Source organism: Diabrotica undecimpunctata, chromosome 8, assembly GCF_040954645.1.
Source record: "Diabrotica undecimpunctata isolate CICGRU chromosome 8, icDiaUnde3, whole genome shotgun sequence".
Taxonomy (NCBI): Eukaryota; Metazoa; Arthropoda; class Insecta; order Coleoptera; family Chrysomelidae; genus Diabrotica; species Diabrotica undecimpunctata.
Window position 1 is genome coordinate 44,028,083 of NC_092810.1, and position 21,067 is coordinate 44,049,149.

General features: G+C 33.6%; 1 long non-coding RNA gene across 1 annotated transcript; it reads left to right on the forward strand.

The window, feature by feature from the left end:
* The first annotated feature begins 7,624 nt into the window (after window positions 1-7,624).
* LOC140448391 (uncharacterized) lies at window positions 7,625-15,608 on the forward strand. Its single transcript, XR_011951701.1, has 3 exons — window positions 7,625-7,763; window positions 7,843-8,053; window positions 15,275-15,608. It is a non-coding gene; the product is annotated as an uncharacterized lncRNA (long non-coding RNA).
* Window positions 15,609-21,067: the final 5,459 nt, after the last annotated feature.

A 21,067-nucleotide genomic window follows, 5' to 3' on the forward strand; every position in this document is an offset into this window, starting at 1 on the left:
CATCATCCTAGCCGTTCCTCTCGTGACAACTAGTAAGGTCAAAACAGATTCCGAAATATAGAAGAAAAAAAGATTTTGCGTCGAGAATTTTATTCTCATGATTCACCATGGTAGCTTGATTTATCACTGGCTGTATGACAGAACAAAAGTAATTTATCGCCATTCGGGGTTAATAAATCCAAAAAGGATTGAGTATCAGTTTTTTATACAAATAAAAAAACTTATACTAGATAATGAAGGAGTTACTATAACTACTATATAGATAATAAAAGTATAATAACATAATTAAGTTGGTACACTTTAACGGTACAGTAAGCAAATGATTTTTCGCGTACTGACCAGGTAATGAGCTTTCGCACAGATAATTTTAAGTGGTTTTCCACCTAAATAAGATAGATAAGAAGATAAGATAAGATAGCGAGCAAAGATAAATTAAACTTTACTCAAAGGTAATTTAAGTGACTTTTCACTTATCGGTAAGGTAATGAGTTTTGGCTCAAAGATAATTCAAGTGATTTCTCACTTGAATAGGTAATATACTAGAGACCAGCGAGTAATTATCTCACTAGCCGATCTAATAGATAACGGTATGGTGATATTTTTCACCTAACCGTACTCAAAGATATGTGACTTCTGGTGGGCAATCAAAGAGGTAGACGAGAGAAAATGAAAGAGAATAATATTCATATGAATATATAGATAGGACGGTAGATAATGTTATACGTTGCAGAACAGAACATTCTAATCCTGATCGGATTCATCATCACCTGACGAATTATCAGAATCATTGAGATATGGTTTCAAATCTTTAATATGCCAGTTTCCAGCATTTGAACCATCGGGAGTTCTCAGCGTATATACAAGGGGAGATAGCTTTTTGACTACCGTACATAAGATATATTTGGGTGCTAACTTAGCCATAAACTTATCGACGGCTTTTGATAGAACCTTATTTCGTCGCCAAACTGTATCACCGACGTGAAATTGAACATCGCGTCGCCGTAAGTTATACGTTTTAGCATTGCGTTGGTACGCATTATTCAGATTAAGTTGTATTTCATCAAATACTTTACTTAACCCTCGTATTTCAGAAACATATTTGTCATGTTGCTCTGAAGTAACGGTAGATATCAAATTATCGGCAGATAAAGAATAATAGTTACCGGCAATAGGGACATACCTGGCAAAATTAAGGAAAGATGGGGTATATTTAGTGACTTCATGTCTAGCGGTATTTATAGCTTGACGGATTTTTGGAATTTCTTTATCCCAATCGGAATGATCTTTAATATAACACCTGATAGCAGTTCCTATGGTTTTATTGCTACGTTCAACAAAGTTGCACTGAGGCGAATAGACAGCATTAAACCATATTTTTTGGACCTTATACTTACTACATAAATTCTTTAACGAAGAATTATTAAGATTTCGGGCGTTATCACATATAAGAAATTGAGGGACTCCGAACATAAGAAAAACGTCATTTTCAAGAAAATTAATGATATTTTGCGTGGTAGCTTTCCGCAAAGGATGAATCAACGTAAATTTCGAAAACCAGTCGGTAACAACAAGAAGAAAAGTGTATCCTCTTTTTGAGCGAGGAAGCGGACCAATAAGATCTACGGCAATTATTTGCCAAGGGAACCTAGCGGATTTTTCTCGTCCCATTAAACCCATGGGAGCCAAAGTCGACATCTTTTGAGCTCCACAGATTTTACAAGACCTAACAAAACGAAGTACATCTTTCCGCATTTTGGGCCAATAATATAACTCTTGAATACGATTTAAAGTTTTGAAATAGCCAAGATGTGCACAGGTAGGGGGATCGTGACAAGAAGTGATAATATCATTTCTTTGGGGTTTCGGTACTAAAATTTTCCACTCTTTATTATTAGTGGAAACAGGTAATTCGGAAGGAATTAATTTAAAAACAAAATCATCCTCTACTTTCCACTGAGGATATTTATTGGGCTCTGATAAAATTTTAGAGCGAAAATCATCGAACCAAGGATCAATTCGGTCCTTGTCGACTTCCAGATAAGAAAGTTGTGGTTTTTCGGAGAGAGACTCATTCGTAAACATGCGACTTAGTGCATCTGGGACGATATGAGAAGTTCCTTTCCGATGGATAAGATCAAAATCATGCTGACGTAAACGCATTGCCCAACGCGCAAGTTTGCCAGAAGGATTACTAATGTTTTTTAACCACAATAGGGAATGATGGTCGGTAATTACCTGAAATTTGACTCCTTCGATATAGGGACGAAATTTTTCAATAGCGAAAATTACGGCTAAACATTCTCTCTCGGTGACAGAGTAGTTTCGTTTAGCCCTAGATAAGGTACGACTAGCATAAGCAATAACTACATCCGAGCCATCGACGGTTTGTGTTAAGACACCTCCTAACCCAGTATCGCTAGCGTCACATTGAATAACAAAAGGTTTTAGAAAGTCAGGTTGAGTTAGAACAGGGGCAGAGATAAGAGCCTCTTTAATTAAAATAAAGGAGTTTTCAGCGGAACCAGTCCAGTCTACCGACTGTTTATTCTTTTTACCTTTTAATAGGTCATTTATAGGAGAGACAAGAGTCGAGAAATTATTTATAAATCGCCTGTACCAAGAGCACATTCCAACAAATCTTTTAACTTCCGTAAACGTTTTTGGACGGGGATAATTAATCATGGCAGAGACTTTTTCCGGATCAGTCCTTAAAAGATTATCACCTACTATATAACCCAGAAATTTTAATTCAGACTTGAAAAATTCACACTTATCAACATTGATAGTTAAATTGGCCTCTTTTAACTTATCTTTAACCTCAGATAATAATTTAATATGTTCTTCGAAATTATCGGAACAAATGATGATGTCGTCAAGATAACAAAATATGTTCGGTTCATATTTAGGACCAAAAATTGCATCGACTAACCTCTGTTGAGTTTGAGCCGAATTACATAATCCAAAAGGCATGACAGTAAATTGAAAGGAACCTCTACCGATGACACTGAAAGCAGTTTTTTCTCCCGAAGAGGGATCTAAAGGTATTTGCCAGAAAGCTTTTCTCAAGTCAACGGAACTTATAAATTTGGTACCTTTCAGTAACGAAAGGATCCTATCAATATTAGGCAAAGGGTAAGAGTCTCGTTTAGTTACCTCATTGAGAGCTCTACCATCGAAACAAAAGCGGTACTCGCCGTTATTTTTCTTGACTAATAGCACCGGTGAACACCACGGACTATTAGAAGGTTCAATAACACATAAACTAAGCATTTCGTCTAATTCTTCGTTGAGAATTTTGGACATATAGGGAGACATGGGAAACGGGCGTTTTTTGAAAGGTTTCGCGTCTCCAGTATCAATATTCATTTGGATTTTATCCGTGTGGCCTAATCCATTTATATTGCTAACTTGGGAGAAAGATTCGATAGTACTAGTCGCGACATATCTTTGAGTGGGGTTTAAATGATCGATAGTACATAAAGATATTTCATCGAGCTCATTATCGATATCGGTAAAAGTTTGTGGATCATTATCGCCGGTAAGCCAAGTATTTTTAGAAAAATCTATTATAAGAGAGAAAGTCTTAACGAAATTGCTACCGAGGATAAAGGTATAAGGTAACGTAGGTACGATTAGTGCTTTGATGACATGACAAACATCGTTAGCTAAGATAGGGAGATCGACTACACCGGTAACAGCGCGATTAGAGCCGTCAGCTAATGAAACATTTTGATGTTGAGATGGATCAACAGATAAGTTGTTGGATTCAAGGAATTTAATGCCTTTTGCGCCAAAAATAGTTATAGAACAACCAGTATCTAGAAGGACTGTAAAAGTTCTCGAGAAAATTGAGACAGAAATATGCGGCCTAGAATCGCTAATTTTATTAATTAGCACCGGGGCGGCAATTCTCGTAACACTATTACGATAAAAATATTTGACGGTCTTTAACCACTGTTTCCATTTATTTTGAATTCTAACGTCGGATTTATTAGGACGGAAAGGTAACGAGATTGCACCGACCGAACAAACTCGACGACTTAGTTTTTTGAAGGCATGCGGCATTTTTTACAGGTATGGACAGTCACGTTAGGATTACCACACTTGTAACAGAACTTGTGCTGCCGTTCCTTTTTACAGACGGGATAGATATGACCTGTTTTTTGACAATTCCAACAGGTAGCTACTTTCGAAGTGTTTTTATCATTTGAATTAGATGAATTAGATACGTGATTAGAGGTAGATGGAGAAGATATGGCATTTGAGGCATTGTTGTGAGAATGACGCTTCGACTGAGGAGTATCAGTCTCGACAACAGAGATTTTAGAATTTTGGCAGAACTTGGCCGACAATGAAGGGTTAGCATCTTCCAACTTCTTAACAATTTGAGTTAGTTCACTCACGGTATTAATGTCTTTTAAAATGACATGAGGAATATACTCAGGTAAGATATTTTTACGAATAATCCTTAACTTTGTGGATTCAGATGCTTCGCGAGATAAACGATTAAAAAGGGATAGCATTTGCGCGGCGAAAATTACGATAGGCTCGCTACGTTTTTGTTTGCGACCTTTGATTTGATCCCAAAGATCTTCGTCGAAATCGGGAGATAAAAAAGTGGATTTAAGAACTTCAACAAGTCCATCCCAAGAATTTATTGAGGACTTAATACTGCGAAACCACACCGCGGCATCGTCAGAGAAAAATTCAATAGCCGAATTAAATAAAATATCTTTCGGGACATTACGGGACTCAGATAACTCATTAACTCGTTCAATAAAATCAAACACAGTCTTGGGATCACCATTAAATTTAACATTCCATTTAAATATGGAATATTGGGAGATATTTGAATCGGGAGTCGAAACATGTATTATCTGCGGAGCAGCAGGAGAGACATACCCGACAGAAGAAGAACTAGAAGCTAAAGGAATGACTTCATCATTCATCTCTTGCTCCAATAACAAACAGGTAGCATTAGATTCATTTCGAAAAGGAATAGATTCCTCAGAATCGGGCTCGGGAATAGGGAGACGATCTATTCTACCTAACAAATGAATAAGTCGTGATTTGACTTGGCGAAAACAAGAATCTGTTGAAGAACCTTCAAACTCTTCAACTAACTTTGAAATCTTATCGATAGAATTTTTAATAGCAGTCTTTTCGTTATCATAATCTAAGGTATTTAAAGATAATTGATTGCTGTTGTCCCTAACTAACAATCTCTTGAGGATTTTCCTCCTTTCTTTTATTTCTCTACTCGTAACAGTTCCTCTGATTTTTAACTCATAATTAATTTCCTCTGAAGTAAGAAAATTGACTTCAAAATTATTCATTTTTTAATTTAAGTCTACAGGTAATAAAAAAATATAAAAATAGTCAAATATACCAAAGAAAGATCAGGTTTAATTATAAAATTTATACATAAATCTGGAGAACTTTTGTAGTGTGTTTACCAGACGGAACGAAAGAAGAAAATAAGGAATACTGAGATAGAGATAAAGCAAATAGAAGAAAAAATAAATAGAAATAGAACACGGAAGCTGATCGGGGTTCTCGTAGCTTGGCGTTCTATAAATGTGAAAGACGAGCAAAGGCAACGGACAAAGAAAAAAACAAAAGGATATAGGCCCCACGCTTTGGGCGGCATAAAAATATGTGTAACCTCGGAAACCTTTTTTGGATGGTGCTAGAAAGGTCACCAATGGAGACACTGCGGACGGCAGCCAGATGGTTGGTGGAGAGCGAGTCGTGGGTTCGAAACTAGCTTTTGAAACCAGGAATGGGTCCAACGGACGAAATAAGTAAATATACGATAAGAGCTATTGGAAAAGACACAGAAATGAACAAAAAGATAGATGGGTAAAATTACCAAAGATAAGACAAGATAGGGAACAGGGCGCCACTTAATTTTTTGGGGTTTAAGGAGAAAATTAAGAAACCTTAGAAAAGAAAAGAGATAAGGAAAGATGTTTAGGTTCTGAGACCAAACCCAAGAAAAGATATCACAGTTAATTACTCAATAAATTTGGTCAACACTACATAAACAAATAATAAAGATATTAGGTATTATACTTACTAACCTACGACACTTGAATCAGCCTGATCTTTCTACTGGTCAAAGGTATAGTTATATTTAAAGGTAAAAAGCAAATATATCAGGGAACTTTGTTAGGAGTCAACAAATAAAATACATACATGAAACAATAACAATATATTAAACAACAACAAAATTACGACGCTGCTGAATGCAATACAAGTAATAAAAATACACCAACAACTATAAAATGGTGGTATACATATAAAAATAGGCAGAAATATAATTAGAAAATATCTTTACAAAGATATAAGTATAACACAAGCATGCACAAATAAAGTTTTGGCGAATCTCGAGATATTATAGCAAATAAAATTGAATACAAATTATAACAAACACAAAAGATAACAAAAATTAATAAAATTTAAATTTACAAAAATACAAAAAAGTTTACTGACGTGAAAACATAAAAATTTAACCAAACCGCACTTGGTAAGTCGATTATTTGGTTCGTAACAAAAAAAAATATAGAATGTTCTTTAATTGACTGCAAAATTCAGTAGCTACTCTCAATTACATTTGAAGACATGTATGATCGTTCGATACGTCCGGATAATGGGAGATGATATGATGCTATACCATGTTACTTGCCCAGATAGGTGGAGATATTAAAATTATGTCACTTACAGTAATTATTCCTGAAGGCTGCTGCTTTAATTCACTGAAGTTAATACTGTACTGGTATTAAACACTGAATGTATTTACCCTTAAAGGTGCTTTACAACTATACGTAAACTAATATAGTGTAAGACTCTAATAAGCAAGTGTATACACACTTATAAAGAAAATGCACAGAGACGGTATGGTAGCAGATACGATATTGTGAACTAAGCGTCTTCACTCGACGGATGCCCACCGATAAGTAACTTGGTTCCTCTAAAATTTTACCAAGCTACCCAAGAAGAGGTGAGGGTATCTTCCCCCCAAAAATGATAGGCCAGCTGTATGTATTTCTGAGAAGGTAAAAAGTTCTAATTAACATTGAACATAACGGTATACTTCTACCTACAAACGTGATGAAACATCAAATCTCCTAGATTAGGTTTTTCCCGAAAAACATTATATTGGGCGTTCGACGACAATTACCGAATTTATGACAAAGGACCCGGAAAAGGATTAACTAAGGATTCGCCAGACCGGCGTCCCTAAATAAATACTTAGGTAGATTCTTCAGTCATATTTCGGTACTTTTCCAATAAAAATTTCTGATCGTAAACACGACCATCAGCGTATCATCCGCATGGGTAAAAGGAATTAAAATTAATTTAATATATTAATTAAAAAAATGTTACAGGATATTAAAGTCTTAAAATGAAATGCACATTCATTGTTTTAAGAGCTTTAGCCATAATGGTAAAGAATTTGTCTAAATCACTATCTGGAGTACGATAGCGATAGACAGTAATAAGCTGCTCATTAGAATAAATACATAATAATAAATAACATAAAAAAATAACTCTATTTACTACTAAAACCACTATCCATTTTTAAATGGTTTTAATTACTGTTTTTGTCATTAATTGCAGTACCTGTAATGCCTTCCAATTAGTATAAATTTTACTATATAAAACTAAAAAGAAAACAATACAACTGTTATTTTCATGTTACAAAATGCTTTGTTCAAAAATAGTTTTATTGTTAATTTTAATAACTGCATCAAGCTATGGTTTGTATATTTCTTTTGAATATTTAATTAAGTGTATTTTATGGATTTTTTAAGAAATAACTATAAACTACGATTGTAGCAAACGACTCGAATAATTGTCCTATCTACGGAACGGATTTCGTTGTTAGATCAAGATTAACTGGTGAGCTCTTTACTACATTTTATCATTCTGCAAATAAATTACAAATAAAATCCGAAGACTACAAAAGGACATCAAAAGATAGATATTTTTGGCAGGTATATTGCAGAAAAAATGACTCTTATGTTTTTTTTTTGGCTTCTAATAAGTTGTAAGTATACATTATTTTATAATTGTCCTTATTTTTTTTTTAATACTAATTATTACATTTACTAATTTTTGTAAAATGTTTCCAACGCTGAACGGACCAGAATTCAACAACTACATATATATATATATATATATATATATATATATATATATATATATATATATATATATATATATATATATATATATATATATATGTTGAAATGATTTCAATATGTTAAAAAGGATACAACTTAAATGGATTTTTATATGAGTTTGTTGTTCATGAATTTCATGAAGCCATCACAATGTGGGTTCGACTCTGAAATAAAAGAGAGAAAAAGATTAGTAAATTGTTAAATAAATTAATTTTGACTTACCTGGTATAGTGTTAATAATTTCTGAATAGTATAGTTGCCTAGTGTATAGGTGAATCGTCTAAACCTTAAAAAGAACAAAAAAAGAAGAATTCTTAAAAAATATTTAAACATAGAAATTTTGAAAACGTCAGAAAATAAACTGTCAAGCAAGTCTATGGGAGCTAAATTAATAGGGGTTTTGTTAAATAAGAAATTACAATGATGTGGAGATGAAAAGAATAAATTGTATTAGCATTGTAATAGAATAAGTTTTATATCTGAACATTTTTTTTTTATAAATTCCCAAATTAGATGTGATTAAAGTGATTATGAGAAATTAATGTGGATTGACAAATGTGTCAGAACAGGACAGTTTTATGGTTTAAAAAAAAAAATAGAAGACGAAAAGAAAAAAGAACGTTGGTTGCTGTTAGCAACGAATAATAGATTTTGGGGAGGCCGACAAGAAATTTTGAAAGGAGAGTCCTGAAAATTGTGGAATAGGTCGGGAGTGTTTTTTTAACTCGTCTAAAGAGAATTTTAGTTTTTCCACAGTTTCCACAGCAGAGATATCCAGAATTTGTTCCAGAGAGTAAGAGAAACAATTTAACTTATAAATTATTATTCGAGTACAGAAATGTCATTTAAATTGAGAATTAAAATTCATGAATTAACATAATTGCGATAGGCCTTAAAAAAATTGAAAATATTAATGATCATTAAATTAAAAATAGAATAGTACGTACCTTAACTTCCGAAGAGAGGATTGATATTCCAGTTTCACCAATTATTTTGCGAGTAGTTAGTTTTCTTTAAATAAATCAGAACTGTTTTAAAGTAAGGTTGGATAATAATTTTGGGGATCATTTGAAATTTTGATTATATTTGAATGCAAGTTAAAAGTCAGCGGAATAAAGTGTTCATTTTCTTTTCTTTATAGTTCATTTAAACACTTTATAAAGTTGCAATATTTATTTAGTTTTTAGGTACTTGTATAGAGTCTCCATATTTTGTAATAAATTTTTATTGTCACGACTCTAAACCACATTAAGATTTATACGATTCCTATTTTTGTAAATTTTTAAAGGCAACCCAAGTTGCAGACGAATTTTATTGTTTATATTAAATTTGTTCAATATTAATAAATAACGTGCTTCATTTGGGTTAATTTATCAAAGGTCTAAAGTAAATTTTGGTTTAGTTTCTTTTTGAACTCTACCAGGAGACTACAGAGTCGACGTCACACAGTGACAGATTGCTTAGAACACATAATTGAGCTAGCTGAGGTATATATTAAATTAAACAACGAACCACAGATTTTAAAAATTACAACATTTATTATAAATAAAAATAAAATTAATAAAATACAACTTTTTCAATATATATATATATATATATATATATATATATATATATATATATATATATATATATATATATATATATATATATATATATATATATATATATATATAGTTATGATTGTTTATTTTGACTTTAATCTTAGTTTATTGAGCCAAGAAAAAAGAATTATAACTTATTTGTTATCAAAAGTAAAATAATCCTTATACTACCTGTGTTCGATGGATTCAAAAGATTTTCTAGTTGTCTTTTGTTGGGCTAGAGAAGAAAAGATAAGAATACAAATATATTATATTACAAAGATTTACGTTTCTTTATTTTATATGAACGAATAAAACAATTATTAAATTCTGTCGTTATCTTATCAATCAGCATACAAGAAAATAAATCAAATTTTTATGATAATAAGATTATAAAGCTACATACATTTATATTACGTGAAAAACCAATTTTACTTAAAATTTTTTTTACTTGAAACAAGAAACAACAAAACTTTAAAATTTTGATTAGCCTAACAAAACCTCAGTTCTTAAATTTGAATGCTAATGACCATGATGTCGAAACGATCCTTCACAGATATAAAATTCAATTGTACAAACACTTACAGCTTATTTTCTTCTTGAGTTGTGTGTTGGAAAATACCCAGAAAAGTCCAGTCTCCTCAACTATGTGATCTCTCCTCTTTGGCACCTCGGCTCTTTTTTAACGTCTCTGCAAACCTCCTGCAGACTACACAAAAAACACCTGATTCACTTCTCCAAACTCAGCTATTTATTTATGACAAAAGGAACTTCTTTTGTCAACTTGATGCCGTAAGAATACTTTTACATATACTTTATAAAATGCCCACGGTAGATACAAGGACCTCTTTTAATCTACTTGTTATCTCCTTCTTCAAACTATTCACTTCTTTTCGTTACGCCGGTATCCAAACTCACGAACCACACCCTATCTTGAGACAAACGACTGTTTCCTTTCGATGAGCAAAATATGACTAACTTCTCCCGTCTCATGATCGGCTCACAAATTCCCATTTTAAAACGACCGTCCAATCAAAATCTCAAATTGTGTTTACCATGATTTTGGAAAAGCCTAATTTTGGTTTCAGAGAAAAACTAAATAGCTTACTTTAAAATTGGTTTTGTCAATACATCATTTATACATATTTCAAAAGATTAGAATATGGTCATCTAATACTCGACTATACAAACAATGAAAAGATTAACTTACAGGTAAAATGTCTTCTAATTCTAAACAAAGGTTTTTTTGATAATTTTGTTTAAAACGGAAAAAGGTCGTTTGCCAAACAAATTTGTATTCTTATCTACACTAAATCTTACCTTAAATTACTATATACAATTTGTTATATTGATATCTTGAAATTTTATTTCGATGGATTTTTTTATTTATTTTTCTTTGGTTGGGAAAGAAGAAATATAACAATATATATATATATATATATATATATATATATATATATATAAATATATATATATTTAAACTTTCCGTGTTTCAATCGGTATCAATAAAGTGTTATGAATTATTTCGGCCTCTCCCAGCCTCATCAGACACTTGGGGTGATGCAAATTCAAACTCGGAAAGTCTAACGAATGTCTCCTAAAACTTTACCACTGCAGTGCTTAGCGTACAGGAGCCACCTGCTTTGACGGCCATGAACGAAAACGATATAATAATATCGTCTTCTGTCCTCTGGGCTATGTAAAATGTGTAGCACATTTCCTTCAGATAACCAAGATTCCAAGTCTATTCTTACAAAGTTTTTCGTAGAAAAAGAGTTCAAAGTCATGTTTAAAGAAATCTTGTAATTGATTACTTTTATTTGCTTAATGATATTCAATTTTATCTATAAGTTTTTTTGACATGGAAATTTCTATTAGTCTAGGTAACATGCTATGGTAGTCCGCCAATTTATCTAGGATTGTATGATAAATGGTATATAGTCGTTTAAGTGTAGGTAGGTTTATGAAATACCTAGAACTCATGTTTGTTTTTAAGTCTGGTAATTTTTAAATCTAGAAAATTTATGAACTGATTCTGTTCTATTTCTCTTGTAAATTTAATATTACTATGGAATGAATTACTATATGGTAAACATTGGTTAAGTTACCTGTTACTTCCTGTAAAACATACCAGTACATCGTCTACATACCTCTACCAACATAAAAACTGTTTAATTATTATTACAAATCCAATCATTAATTCGGAAATTTTATATCTGCTTGAAATTTGTATAAACCAAAACTACTTTGAATTTAATAATCAAATATAAACAAATAACAGTGCAGGACTTATAATGGGTAATCCCCTAAGCTAGATTACATATACAGGTAAGATATCATTCTTCTTCTTTGTGTGCCCCTCCTATCGGAGATTGAATATAATTAGGGCAATTCTAATTTTATTTACTGTCTTTTTGAATATTTCGTTAGTGGTACAGCTAAACCACTCTCTTAAATTTCTCATCAAGTACATTCTTCTACGACCTGGATTTCTGCGTCCTTGGATTTTCCCTGCATTATATTTTGTAGAAATATGTACTTTTGTCCTCTTATCACGTGGCCTAAGTATTCAAGTTTTTCCTTCTTTATATTCAGTATAACTTCTGGATCGTTATTTATTTTGTGTATTACCTCTTCATTTGTAATTTTATCCACCCAACTTATTTTTAGTATACGGCGGTAGCACCATATCTCAAAGCTTTCAAGATTTTTAACATTCCTCTGTTTAAGAGTCCAGCCTCAACACCGTAAAGCAAAGTACTGAATTCGCTTACTTTTTCGAGTTGTGTACCGTCTATTTCGATACTACTGTCATGTATTATATACTTACTGAAGGTCATATATTTCATATCTCACTCATACTTTCAACTAGATATTGTAGGTCCTCCGCTGTTCTTGTTATTATCACAGTATCGTCAGCATATCGAATATTATTGATAACTTCTCCATTGACTATTATCCCTTGTTTGCATGTGAGAGAGCTTCTTGGCATATTTGTTCGCTGTAGATATTTAACAAGAGTGGTGACAATATACAACCCTGTCGTACTTCTCTACGTATTTCTATTTCGTCCGATGTTTGGTTTTCTATTTTTATATTAGCTCGCTGATTCCAGTACAGATTTAATATTATTTGTATGTCTCTGGTGTCGATGTCCTTACACTCCAGGATTTCTTTGAGTTTATTGTGGTGTACTTTGTCAAAGTCCTTTTCAAAGTCTATAAAGCAGGCGTGTACCACTTAATTAACATCTAGACATCTCTGTGTTAGGGCGTTTAAGGCAAAGAGAGCTTCTCTTGTACCTAATGCTTTTCTGAATCCCATCTGTGTATTGTTAATATCGATATCTAACTTTTGATAGATTCGGTTGTGGATGACTCTAAGAAATATTTTAAGCAGATGACTCATCAAGGAGATTGTTCGATGATCTGAACATTGCATTGCCTTAGTTTTCTTCGGTATGGTGACAAACGTAGACAGCAACCATTCTTGAGGTATTATACCAGGACTGTATATTGTATTGAACAGATGTAATATTGTGGTTACGGATTTATCATTCATAAGCTTCAACAGTTCTGTAGGAATTTCATCAGGTTCATTTGCTTTTCCATTTTTAGCGTTTCTTATTGCGTATTCTATTTCTTCTTTCAATATGTCTGGCTCAGTTGCACTGATTATCTGAGTTAAGTTGGTTCTATCGTCTTCAATTAATTTATTCAGGTATTCTGTCCATCTTTTTATTTTATTCTATAGATCTACAATAAGATTTCCATCTTTGTCTTTAAGTTTACCTATTTGGCATTTCTTTATGCTTTCTGTTATCTCTTTTACTTTTTTCTGCATATTGAACGCATCGTACTTTTTCTCATAGGTTTCCATTTTTTCACACTGTTCTTTAATCCACGCCTCTTTGGCTTCTTTTATTCTCTTTTTTATGTGTTTGTTTATTTCCTTGTATTTATCTAGTTAATTCTTCATCTTTCTTCTTTGTTCCATCAAGTCTAGTATATCTTGTGTCATCCATCCCTTGTTCTTTGTTGTTGTTTTTGTAAGATGTTTCTTTCCTGCTGTTTGTATAGCTCTATTTATGTACTTTAATTTTTGGTTAACATTATTTGTATCGTTAATTTGTTGCTGCACTGAACGGAGGTTTCCATTTATTTCTTCTCCTGTTTCTTGTCGTATATTTTTGTTTCTAAGTTTATTTAAATCTAGTGCCTTTCTGTTTGGTCTTCTAATCTTTTTTGGTCTTGCCTCTATCACATTAACTACCGGATTATGATCTCAGCCTATATCAACTCCTGGCTACGTCTTAGTACATTTAACAGCATTACGATACCTCCTTGCTATCATAATGTAGTCTATTTGATTTCTCACTATTTTTTCTTTGGTATGTTGTGGAGATGTCCATATATATAACCGTCGAGGAGGTAATTTAAAAAAGGTGTTTGTTATTACGAGGTCTCCGCTTTGGCAAAATTGAATCAATCGATCTCCTCTGTTATTTCTGTTTTGAAGTCCATAGTTTCCTATTTGTTCCCCTACCTTACTTTGACCCACTTAAGATATCATTAAAAATAGTTAAACAGATGAAAAGGAAAGGTATACCACCAGCTTTCACAACAAATAACAACTTAAGCAAATATATCAAGAACAACAAGAGACAAAAGAAAACTTATTATACACAGTGGTTTATACAAACTTAAAATGTAACGATTGTCCAAAAACTTGCATCGTTCAAACGGATATAACCTTTACCAAACGTATAGAAGAACACACAATGTCTATCTTTATCTTCTAGACCATAATCATTTTTTTAATGACGAATTTCAAATTCTCCACATTCCAAATAAAGGCCTTAATGTATCTTTATTAGAATCTATAGACAAATAAACAAATAGAAAATACAGACATAATTTTGAATAACCATCTTGAGACAAATAGCTCTTCCCTTCTTAACTTGTATAACAGCGTAAAAGCATACCAAAAATTGATCACTTAGGAAAGGCGCTCTATCGAAACAGCTGTCTTCTTTTTAGAGTGCCGTCTCCCTAGGGAGGTTGGTAATCATAATAGCTATTTTTATTTTTGAACTTGCTGCTCTAAACAAATCAATCGATCTGCATTGATACCAATCACGTAGATTCTTTAACCATGAGTTCTGCCTTTTGCCAACATATCTTCTTCCTTGAATCTTTCCCTGTATTATGAGTCTCAAAATTTTATATTTTGTTGCCCTCATCACGTTGCCTAGGTGGCCAGAAAACAGCTGTAGTAATAGGCTATTATAATAAATTTTATGTAAGCCAAGTTTTTAGTGTTTTATTGTTAAATAAAATGAATTTCTATCAAGTAACGATCGAATCCATCACTTACTTTGTTACTTTTTTCGATCCTAATCAGATTTTGAAGACAATTCCAAACAAACTTAGAGTCAAACCATAAGTTATTTTCAAAGCGTAAATCTAAGAATACTACCTCGAAACACATTCTCTGTTTTAGGTATATTTGGGAACGAGATGGAGGCTGTGATAAGAACGTCGCACCAATTTTAGCTTATGACATGACAGTTTATCGCGAAATATTCGGAAAAGGTAGACCCTTTACCTATGATAATAAAACCAAAATGATCACCGTTTGTGGTAACAAGTGCCTATATGTTGAAAAGGCGGATGGAATAGTGAGATCAATGACGGATTGTTCCCGAAAGGAAGATAGATTTTTTGATTTAGTTAAAGTACTGACGGACGACTATACTGAATAATAAATCAACATAAAAAACTTGATTTTATTATTCTAGAAAGGTGTTTTACTTTTAAATAAATCATAAAGTAAATTGCAGATTTTATTTTCTTTTTTTTAACTGGACATCGTAGTTTCATTTTATCTAATCTTCCTGTATTCCCTATCTGTTTCGGATGTTGGCGACCATCAATGCAATTTGTATTTTGCAAATTCTATCTAATAGATATTTTAATTGTTACTGTTAATCTGACATCGTTTCGAACATTTTTCAAGCAGAGATACTTAACTTTATTTGTTTATATATGCGATCAATGACAATTTTAAATAAATACGGGTTAAAATATGACATACAGCACAGGGTTCCTAAACTACGCGGCATTGTTCCAAAATGTGTCGTTGAGACTGAGTTGAGTGAGCGCCTTCGCATTCCCTCGGACAGAATTTTTTTCTTAGAAGCCGTCTATTATAAATCGGTCATGCTGCTGTAACTACCAGAGAGTACTACTATTACTCTCGGAAATAATCCGATACGTTGCCTCGTGTTTCAAAATTGATGCATTAGATCTTTTTAAAGTTCCTTTTAAGGTTTTTTAATAAAACCTACATTTGGACCACTACGAGATTGTGATCTGACTTCATCTCTACTCCAGTGTAAGTTTTTTATACTGCAAATGCTATTTCTGTAGGTTTGTGCTACTAGTATATAGTATAAATTGTAAATTTCTTTTCTAACTGGGTAATCTGCTGTATCTTATAGCAATATGCATCGCCTCGGACTCGTCAGCGCTCCGTACACACGCATTCCCACACTCCCACCACAAGTTCTTCGTCCATCGATGTGCGCTAGAGGAGATGAAAGGGAAAGGCCTACGACCGTATAAAACAACAGCCACCGCACGAGAAAGAGAATTTCATCAGAGCATTAATCTGAAAACAATTCCACTGGCCCTAGGGTATTGACTGAAGGCCAATCGTTTCTGATAGAGTGTTGATCTAGTGGCAGTTCCCTAACGGGGTCTTGTAGTATTGATCTGAGACAGATCTATTCTTTCCTGTGACCAAGTACTGATAAGATAAGTTGCCGGACCGAGTGTTATTGGTCCGTTCCATCTCTATTTCTTTGACCCGTTCCTTCCCGTCTTCGCCGTGTGTGTATTAAAACACCGTAATTACCCATGGTACAATGAATACACAAGGTATGATATTGCGCATGACATTTGACAGCTGAGTGTGACGTAGTTAAGATCGCCTGAACCACCTCGAACCCATTATTACAGCTTAACGTACACATTAATTTTGAAATTATGGTTAAAAAGTGATCTAATTTTTTTTTGAAATGTTTTGTTTTGGTTATAATTGAATAAAAAATATATTTTCAGTAGCGTAAAACCTTTACTTCTCCTAGAGATTCAGGCGAAATATTTATTTTTGTTTTCATACATATACTAATAATATAAGTACTCTTTTTGTATGCAAATCCCTTGAAATTTAAAAATTTTCTGCAGAGGAAATACTGTGAATAGGTAAATAGTAGTAGATTTGCTTATTCTGATTCATTGTCACTCACTTCCAAGCAGTTTTACTGAAATAAAAACAAAATAGAGTACAATAGAGAAAAATCTGTTTTACAATTCAATATGGTATTTTAGATGAGTTATAATGAAATTTAGTAAAATAAAAAATATACACATTACTATAACTTACCGATTATTATATGCAAAATTTACATATCAAACAATATAATAATATGAAAATAAGACACAAATTAGTTCAAACGCAAAACACAACAAATATCGACTTCAGACGACTTTACACCGACAAGACAGAAAGCTTGTATAAAAACAAAAGTTCAACAATAATATCGGTTATCAATGGTGACTATTGCAAATTGCAAGTTATGAGATAATAAATATATTTTAAAGTAACTCAATACTGACTGAGTCATCTATTTTATAATAGAAAAATAATTTAGATATATGCTTACATATGGTGTCTTTATACAAATGGTGTTTAGTTACTATTTATTTATACTGTATAGTATTTTTTTGTAAAACGGAAAGTTTTTATTTGCCATTGTATATCTGGTTTTGTACCTTTTTCAAAGTATGCTGTGCAATTGCTTGTTGCAATAGTGACAATGAAGATCAAATCTTTAGGTTTCATACATTTCCTAAAGATAGTTTGACCAGAAAACTGTGGATTATATCTTGTTGTAGATAGGATAATTTTAATTGTAATACTGCAAGAATTTGTTCTACACATTTTAAAACTGAAGATTGCCAAAGAAATCTACAACAGGAACTTTTAAATTACGTTCCTAAAAAGGGTCTAAAACTGAAACCTGAGGCAGTACCTAGTCTTTATTTGCCTAAATCAACATCCGCTACCCTTTTAACCAACCAAAAGAAACGCGTACAAGGGGGCGAACACAGAGAGACAAAAAGTATGTTGAGCAGCTTCTTACTACTTCTAGGTCAACGACGTAAGTCGAAATCTTTTTTTTTTATTAATTATTAGTCACGAAAACTTAATGGTTTTTTCATATCGATTTGGTAAGTAAGAAACTAGCCTCAGCCTGCTATGCAATTTGCAATAAGAACTGTTTCGGAGGAAATCAATTTAGCATCTTCCAAAATAACATATTTTTCTTTGTTAAATCATGTTATCATTATTAAAATATACAATGTTATCATTATTATAAACAATATCAAGATAAATCGGTAAGATAGTTTCGAAACAAATTCAAATCGAAATAAAATCTTTTCTGTCTTTTTCATTTCATTTCATAATATCAAGATAATTTTATGCGTGAATATTACAAAAGATGTCATTTTAAATGTTGTGCAACATTGTGTGCCCTCACTACACTCATATTCGATGGCCAGCTAGCTCATTCGATATAAATAAAGTTGACTTCGTCATTATTTATTTTGATTTTGTGTTTAGTTCACTAGGTATATATACGTACAAATTTTGTGTACCTCCATTACCACTTTTCTGTATCTTTTTAAACATCTGAAATATCGAACTCTGGAGTATAAGTTAATTAACCTGTACCTACGTGTAATAAAAGATAATTAAAACTTGTCTTATAAAGGATATCTATGTTTTATAAAGGTTAAATTTTATAATAATATAATTTTATCATCTCTTTATAATTACTATAATTAAATTAGCCAAATTATATCAAAAACGTAAAATTAAGTCTTTCCTTTACAACTACATTCAAATGTTGCGGGAATAAGCGTTCTTGACTACGTCATGCGCAAAAGCGAACCGATTTTGGAACATTATATATCATACCTTGTGTATTCATTGTGCCATGGTAATTACCGTTTAGATTTTATAAAATGAATTGAATTTATTTATTTTTCGCAGGTATCAAACAGTGGGTCATAGCACTGTCGATGCCGTCGTCGCAGGAATGATGTTTTATTTTTTATTGTATATATTATATACTTGAAATCGTAGGCTTCCACGGCCAGAGTCAGAATTATAGTTTATTCGTCTTCCGGGTTTGGACCGTGTCATTTGTGAGTGACCCAAAAGTGGGTTCATCTCGACGTTTCGCTACAATTGTATGTAGCTTCTTCAGGAGAACAAAAAAAGAAAAAGAAACAAAAGACAGGAAGATGGGTAGTTAGCAACGGTAACTCAGTTACTCAACGCAACCAGAGGCGAATACTAACTACCAAGATGGGCATTTGGTCACAGTAACTCAACTACTCAACGCAGCCAGAGGTGAAAACCAAATGCCAGGACAGGGATTCACGTCCAACAGCTCAGAACACTAACGCGTCGAGAGGCAGGGAGTGAATCCGACGATTACTCCGCTACCGCTCTATTTATAGTCGCGGTGACCTGTCGTGTCGGGACGTATCGGCACACTCCGTGGCGCGAACGTCAAGAAGCGCGCGCTGGCCAATCATGTGGCTGCGTCGTGGTAGCGGGACCGGACGGCGGCTCTAGACTGAGATTCCAGATGGGAGACAAGTAGTATCCTTCCTCTCGATTGATATTATGTGGATTTTTTTAGTGGATTTTAGTGGATTAGTCATTGTGACTACGATTAACTCTCCTACCTACAAACTCGCAAAGTACTTGTCGAATCAGTTTAAGACCTATACTGGTCGTACCTCTTCTTATGTCCGAAATTCCACACATTTCATCACCTTAATCTCCTCCCTCACGGTCGATCCCCAAGACATTCTCGTCAGTTTCGATGTATCATCCCTATTTACCAATATTCCCATACATGACTCTCTAGTTGTTCTGCGAGATCACTTGACCAATGATAACAAGTCTTTGGTTTTGGCAGATCTTGCGGAAAAATGCCTCCTTTCAACATATTTTTCTTTTAGAGGCAATTTCTACAAACAAATATCTGGAACACCAATGGGTTCTCCCCTTTCCCCTGTCATTGCTGACATTTTCATGGAAGCCTTTGAGTCTTTAGCCCTAGAATCTTACCCCTTAAAACCTAAAGTCTGGTTCCGCTACGTTGATGATACATTTATCATCTGGCCCCATGGTCAACATACCCTTTCTCCCTTCCTAGATCATCTTAACTCACAACATCCGAGTATAAAATTCACAATGGAAGTAGAAAATAATCGGTCCCTTCCCTTTCTCGATGTGTTAGTCACCTTCAAGCCCAATGGCCGATTGGGTCACTCTGTTTATAGAAAAAAGACCCACACGAATCGTTACCTACATGCTTCATCACACCACCATCCTGCCCAAAAGAATTCTGTGATCAACTCTCTCATCCATCGGGCCATTTCGATTTCTGAACCTGACAACCTTAGAGAAGAACTTGGCCATCTGCAAAAAACCCTTTTCGCCAACGGTTACTCCAAGTCCACAATTCAAAATATTACACACCGACATCTACATCCCCCTTCACACCCTAGGACGACAAATTCAGAATCTTCGGGTAATACTCCTGTGGCTTTTCTTCCGTATATTCGAAGTGTCACTGATAGGATTGGCAAAATTCTTCGCAAAGAAGGTATCAGCACTACTTTTCGACCACCCAAGAAAATCTCACAATATCTACCCTCTCCTAAGGACCCATTACCGCCCCTATCTTCCTGTGGTGTCTATTCTATTCCTTGTTCATGTGGACAAGTGTATATTGGCGAAACTGGTCGCTCCGTCAAAACTCGAATTCAAGAGCATCAAAGATGCATTCGATCAGGTCTTTTCTCCCATTTTGCAGTTGCAGAACACTGCCAAGAAACCGGTCATTCCATATTGTTCGAAAAAACCCATATTATTTCTAAGAGCCCCTTATTTTATTCCAGGAAAATCCGCGAATCTCTAGAGATCCGAAAAAATCCACATAATATCAATCGAGAGGAAGGATACTACTTGTCTCCCATCTGGAATCTCAGTCTAGAGCCGCCGTCCGGTCCCGCTACCACGACGCAGCCACATGATTGGCCAGCGCGCGCTTCTTGACGTTCGCGCCACGGAGTGTGCCGATACGTCCCGACACGACAGGTCACCGCGACTATAAATAGAGCGGTAGCGGAGTAATCGTCGGAT